The following is a 6,963-nucleotide window of genomic DNA, read 5'->3' as shown; positions in this document are numbered from 1 at the left end:
TGACCCCAACGTGATTTGAACACGCAAACTTCTGATCTGGAGTCAGAAGCGTTACCATTGCGCCACGAGGTCCCATGTAAAATCAGCTGTTATGTGCTGCAGGTGCTTTATATTACTAATAGACCACCTGCACAGACTAAATTGTGAATTAGATAACTGCAAAAGCAAAAATACAAAATAAATAAAGAATATGACTGGTTGACTTCCCTTAAGTGCAAAGTCATTATTATTAACAACAAAATAAGTAGGATCAAAGGAAAAATTAATACAAAAAATAATCTTGCTTCTAAATGTATTATTAAATAAGAGAAATGGTGGTGGTAGCGCTTATGTCAATTTTTGAAGTTGTCTGTGACTAGAATTGAAACGATGCAATATGAAACAAAACTTACTCATAAAGAAACCAAGAGTACAGAGTATGCTTCCAGGGCCATCTTTTCATATAGGCTCAATGGGCTCTTGCCCAAGGGCCCCAGGAGTCTAAGGGCCCTACGCTGATAGCTGAGGGTATCCTCTTTCCATGGGTACCAAATTTTTGAAAATCGTCCCTAGGGAACCTGAGATATTCGACTTCAAAGCAGTGGTGCCCATCCGAGCCTGTTAATTGCTCTTCCCAGTCAGATATCTCGGGTTCTGTCTAACTTGGAGCATTTCTGAGGATATAATCCAAAAGGTTGGACTCTCCCCTTTCAGTGGACACTGGCAGCTTGTCTCTACTATGCCCAGAACCAGAGATATCAGCCTTCCAGCACCTGGTCCCTGCTCCAGCTCCACACACCTCGGCCAGTATTTACTAAAAATCCGAGTTTGGCCGATTTGTGTTTTTTTTTTCTAAGTCCCAAATCGGGAATTCACTAAGCACAAATCTCGGCAGAGTTGGGGCTATTCGTAATGATTTTACCGGCAAAGTACAGAAATACGAATTAATAGACCATCGGTCAAACGCGGCTGTTATTTCATACAATACGGGCATTCACTATTCATTCGTATTTGGGTGTTAGTCTCTGAGTGCTCAAGTGCGGGTCTATTTTTTTTCGATTCGTTAAAAAAAGCACCAAAAAAATAGACCTGCTTTTTCCAGTCGAGTTTGGATAACCATGCACGGATCAGTGAGATCTGTGCATGGTTATCTATGGGAAAGGGTCTGTTTAGTGTAAAAACAGGGAAAAAAATTGCGTGGGGTCCCCCCTCCTAAGCACAACCTGCCTCGGGCTCTTTGAGCCGGTCCTGGTTGAAAAAATATGGGGGGGGAATTGACATGGGTTCCCCCATATTTGATCAACCAGCACCGGTCTCTACGCCTGGTCCTGGTGCAAAAAATATCGGGGACAAAAAGCGTAGGGGTCCCCCGCATTTTTTGAACCAGCATTGGGCTCCACTAGTCAGAGAGATAATGCCACAGCCGGGGGACACTTTTATATAGGTCCCTGCGGCCCTGGCATTAAATCACTAACTAGTCACCCCTGGCTGGGGTACCCTGGAGGAGTGGGGACCCCTTAAATCAAGGGGTCCCCCCCTCCAGCCACCCAAGGGCCAGGGGTGAAGCCCGAGGCTGTCCCCCCCATCCATGGGCTGCGGATGGGGGGTTGATAGCCAAGTGTAAAATAAAAGAAAATTGTTTTTTGCACAAGAACTACAAGTCCCTGCAAGCCTCCCCCGCAAGCTGGTACTTGGAGAACCACAAGTACCAGCATGCGGGGGTTAAACGGGCCCGCTGGTACCTATAGTTCTTCTGCAAAAAAAATACCCAAATAAAAACAGGACACACACACCTTGAAAGTACAACTTTATTACATACATTCCGACACACACATACTTACCTATGTTCACATGCCAACTCGGCCCACGTCTCGACGGCGATTCCAGGGTACCTGAAAATAAAATTATACTCACCTAAATCCTGTGTGTCGTGTCCTTTTGTAATAATCCACGTACTTGGCAAAACAAAAAAAACGAAACCCGACCACGCACTGAAAGGGGTCCTATGTTTACACATGGGACCCCTTTCCCCGACTGCCAGGATCCCCCCTGACTCCTGTCAAAGAGGGTCCCTTCAGCCAATCAGGGAGCGTCACGTCGTGGCACTCTCCTGATTGGCTGTGTGCTCCTGTAGTGTCTGTGAGGCAGCACACGGCAGAGATACAATGTAGCGCCTATGCGCTCCATTGTAGCCAATGGTGGGAACTTTGCGGTCAGCGGTTGACCTAAAGTAACCTCACCGCTGACCGCAAAGTTCCCACCGCTAAGACATCTATTTCAAGGAACTGGAGATATCTGCAGTCAAGCAAGCTGCCCTCCCACTGGAAAATGATGAATATTAAGTCCACTCCACTTTCCACCCCTCCCCTGTGTATTAAATCTTGCCCTACCACCCTGTAAGTCATGTACCGGGGCCCTTCTTCAGCCCAATGCCTCCTTCTACAGTTTAATGTTCTCCCTCCTGCCCCGTCTCCCACCATCTGTGTAGTAAAGGAGTAATTAGCAGGAATTACTGCTCCAGGTCCTACATGATGAGCAGAACACCCCCTACCGTCCACGAGACATCAAAGCTGCCGCTGATAGCACCCCACCCCTACTGCTGCAGGATGGGTAGGGGCCCCAGTGCATTGCTTTGCCCAGGAACCTACACTGCTGTTAAGATGGCCCTGTATGCTTCAATAAAAATACATGGTCAGCAGCTGACCCTTGTTTGCTTCAACAATTCCTCTGTTTTTAACCATAACAAATGATCACCAGTGAGCGATGGTATCAGAATAACACACACCCTAGAGGTTGGTCAGGGTGGTGCAGGGGATCTGTATAATCACATACTCAGCCTCCCCCATTCATCATGTCTGTTTCTCCATAAGGAGGAACAGATAAGGATCAACCTCACTGACAATACCAGCTAATAGCGTCACGCTGGGGCCACATGATTGGAAATGTTTAGTAACATCAGGGAGACTCCACATCAGCTGTTACACAATGATTATCTTTTATCACAAAATGAGAAGCTTTGGATCTGCTTACACCCATGGGCTGGTGAGCCTGTTACATGTAGTCCAGCACATGGCAGATAGCAGGACATATCATCATCACCTCCATTTATTTATAGGGCACCACAAATTCCACAGCGTTAGCCAATCAGCAATCAGTATACATAGAAGTATATTAATACAACTGAGCATAGTAACAAGTACAAATAATTATAATAGCACACAAGTAAGCACAATCAGAGACTCGGTGCAATAATCAGGAATATAAACCAGGCTGGGACACTTCAGTGTATATTATGTAACCATCAAGCGCTCACACCTAACACTAAGCATACGGCATAACAGGGACTATTGATATAGACAGACTGACATGGGTCATAAGCCCATATGTGATAGGCTGGGACTGGCTGGTCCCGGCGTGTTCTCAGCGAGATAGCTGCTAGATTTAAAGAGGAATTTCGCTTTATAGCAAAACCAGGATATATTTTCTTTATCGCCAAAATCATATCAGGACCAGCAAATAGCAGCCTATTACATATGGACTATAAGATAGAAAGGGGAGACAGAGATTATAAGCAGAGCAGAGTGGAAAAGTTGGAGTGTAGCTTTGTATTACAGGTGATATAGGCAGATTGGCTGGTTATCTCAGTCGTTTAGAGCGTGGTGCTAATAACGCCAAGGTCGCGGGTTTGATCCCCGTACGGGCCAGCATTGAAATTTTTTCTCTTCCTCAGCAAGTGACATATAACTATTTTTTCTGTATAATTTTCAGTATGTCCTTTTCTTCATTCATAAAGATTCTCATTGTATCGTCCCATTATTTTGGAATGACAAACCAATATGTTACTTACAGCACTGTAACCATACGAGCATTATAATTGTAAAGACACCACTTTTGGAGCTATACCAAACCATGCTTGTCTACTTTCTGGCTGCCCACTCCTGAAGTGGATATCCAAGTTGGCACAGTGTGGGATGTAGCATAGCATAGGTGGGCGGTGAGGAGGCATGGTGGCATGATTGTGTCATAGTGGCCCTGTCCTCTGCTATAAAATGCCAAGATTGCTGTTATTGTAATGTGGGAGATTGGCAATGATGGCACTATTCAACGAGAATCGCATCATCGTCTGCCCAGGACTGCGCACTTCACTTGAGAAGTGGGCGGCACTGGGCAGCTGTGAGCAGCTCCAGGATACATGAATACTCTTCCAGGTAGCTTGGACCAGCAACTAAGATTAGGGAGCCTTGCATCTCATGGGTTTAGACAAATCTGTACTCAAGCAATTTGGGTAATGCCTATGCAGTAGAGTGCCACCTGGGATTTCAGTTCCGGGCTGGAGGGGGTGATGTATGAACGCTATCCCACATCCTCTGCATCTGGCAATCAATGTGCTTGGAATGGCACCTGGCGGCCAGTAGTGCGGCTTCGGTGCATCTAGGGATGGCCATCAACCATCAATAGCTTTGCCACAATTGATAGTCTTTGACCGATGACAACATTTTTGTTGTTGTGGTAGCTCGATGGTGCAGGTCAACCATTGATGATGGCTCAACTATCTATGGCAGAGTTTCAGACTTTCCGCAATTACAGTCCAGGTTTTAAGGATATCCATGCTTGAACTCAGATGACATAAATAGTAACCCAATTTAATGTAATCATCTGGACTCAACCATGGATATCTTTAAATCCTAGACTGTAATGGAGGAGTTTGGAAAATACTGATCTATGGGGTTTTGATGATGGATTAAAACCATTGAGGAAGATCACTAGTCAATATATATTGACGACAATATAGGACAAGTACAGGGTAAATAAATATAGCTACATCAGCAGATGACCCTGAAATAAGTATCAGGTGGCAGAAGACTGCTGGATTTGGTGCAGTTGAAGATTATTAAAGTAAGAAAAAGGATAAGCACATGAGGGAAGAGGGCCCTGCTCATGAGAGCTTACATTCTAAAGGGGAGGGGTAGACAGACAGTGGTGACACAGATGGGGTACATAGAGAGCGTGGAACAGAGGGTTAGGATGAGATTTGGCTGGGTTTGGTGAAGAAGTGGGTTTTGAGAGCCCGTTTGAAGTTTTTGTAGAGAGGTGGGAAGTCTGAGGGGGAGAGGTAGGGAATTCCAGAGAAGTGGTGCAGCACGTGAAAAATCTTGGAGGTAGGAGTGGAAGGAAGTAATCCGTAGGCAGGAGAGTCGGCGTGCATTAGCCGAGCGAAGAGGACGGGTGGGAATGTAAAGGGAGATAAGGTCAGAGATGTAGATGGGAGAGGAGTGGGTGAGGGCTTTGTAAGTGAGTGTGAGAAGCTTGAAATTGATTATGAAAGGGAAGTGTAGTGTAGGAGAGGAGAGGTGGATGTAGTGTGTTTGATGTAGTGTGTTTGGTGAGGAAAATGAGCCGGGCAGCAGCATTGAGGATAGACTGGAGTGGAGAGAGGTATTTGTCAGGATGCCAGTCAGAAGGAGATTACAGTAGTCCAGTCTGGAGCCGACCAGTGAGTGGATAAGGGTCTTAGTAGCGTCCTGGGTCAGAAAGGGTCTAATCCTGGAAATATTTTTTAGATGAAAACGGCAGGTCTGTGAGAGGTGCTGAATGTGTGGTTTGAAGGAGAGGGAGGAGTCAAGGATTACTCCAAGACAGCGCACTTGGGGGCTAAAGGAGATAGTAGTGCCATCAATAGATAATGAGATTGTAGGAGGTGAGGTTATGCGGAGGGAGGGAAGATGATCATGACATGTTAAGTTTGAGAAAGCGCTGGGACATCCAAACAGAGATAGCAGAGAGACAGTTGGAGATATGAGTGAGGACAGCATGGAGATGGGAAATAACCTGTGATAGAACACTGACAAGGATAACCATATTATCTGCAATCTCCTGATGGGACTTTTTACTATAAAATGTTGCTTGCCAGAGGTCCATACAAATCCCTATTACTCCAGAACTAACCTATGTTAGACACACAAAACATCTATTATTTGAACTATAGCAACAACCATACAGCAAAGATATTATTATGGGAGGATTATCTTCTCGCACAGAGGCTACAACAGAGCTTCTCAATCACAGTCCTGGTTTTAAGGATAATATACATCTCAGTTATCGATCCGTGCAGTGCATTGAATCAATATAAATTAGGGATGGCCATCAACCATCTATAGTGGAGAAAGTTCAGACCTTAGTCATCAATGACAACACCATCAACAATCTATGGTGAAGAAAGATCAGACCTTAGTCATCAATGACAACACCATCAACAATCTATGGTGGACAAAGATCAGACCTTAGAGATCCAGGGTTCCTCGCCATCCATGTAAGCCACTCATTGATATTTTTTTTTCCAACACCAGAGTCACGGCGCTTGGCCCCACCCCTGTTCCTGATTGGCCAATAGACCCACAGCAGAGAAGGACATCTATGATGCAAAGGGATGGCCAATTGGCGGTCATTTATCTATCTTTCATATGGATACAGGATCGCTATGTCTGCAGTTAATGCAGAAAATCAGTGGCAACATAAGATATTGATCATCTCTAGGTAATCAGTTAAAAATAGAGCATGCATCTAGGACCAGGTAGGAGCATGGGTGCTACAACATCGTGTTTCTCAAATAGATTCGATACATATGTCAAATATCCAGAATCAATCTGAATATCATGATGCATCGGTTATATAAAAAAAAAATAATAATTTTTTGAAGATTGAGGATCAATGGCTCTACATCAATAAATTCACATTACAAATGTTAAGGAGTAATAGCACCATTAAGAACTAACCAATCCTAGCAAAAACATCTAGAATTAAAATTATAATAAAGACCATCAGTGAGCGATGGTATCAGAATAACACACACCCCGGTTGTCAGTCAGGGTGGTGCAGGAGCTCTGTATAATCACATACTCAGCCTCCCCCATTCATCATGTCTGTTTCTCCATAAGGAGGAACAGGTAAGGATCAACCTCACTGATGATACCAGCAGATGGCGCC

General features: G+C 44.7%; 4 non-coding genes across 4 annotated transcripts; 1 reads left to right on the top strand and 3 right to left on the bottom strand.

Annotated features, from left to right (window-relative positions):
* On the bottom strand, window positions 1-72 carry TRNAW-CCA (transfer RNA tryptophan (anticodon CCA)). Its single transcript has one exon. It is a non-coding gene; the product is annotated as a tRNA-Trp (tRNA).
* Window positions 73-2,747: 2,675 nt separating this feature from the next.
* LOC134938850 (U8 small nucleolar RNA) lies at window positions 2,748-2,881 on the bottom strand. The gene has a single exon (XR_010181301.1). It is a non-coding gene; the product is annotated as a U8 small nucleolar RNA (small nucleolar RNA).
* Window positions 2,882-3,609: 728 nt separating this feature from the next.
* Window positions 3,610-3,683, top strand: TRNAI-AAU (transfer RNA isoleucine (anticodon AAU)). Its single transcript has one exon. It is a non-coding gene; the product is annotated as a tRNA-Ile (tRNA).
* A 3,129-nt stretch (window positions 3,684-6,812) lies between these two features.
* On the bottom strand, window positions 6,813-6,946 carry LOC134938840 (U8 small nucleolar RNA). The gene has a single exon (XR_010181292.1). It is a non-coding gene; the product is annotated as a U8 small nucleolar RNA (small nucleolar RNA).
* Between the last annotated feature and the right edge of the window lie 17 nt (window positions 6,947-6,963).

This window comes from Pseudophryne corroboree, chromosome 6, assembly GCF_028390025.1.
Source record: "Pseudophryne corroboree isolate aPseCor3 chromosome 6, aPseCor3.hap2, whole genome shotgun sequence".
NCBI lineage: Eukaryota > Metazoa > Chordata > Amphibia > Anura > Myobatrachidae > Pseudophryne > Pseudophryne corroboree.
This window is presented reverse-complemented; position numbering and strand designations above follow the sequence as displayed.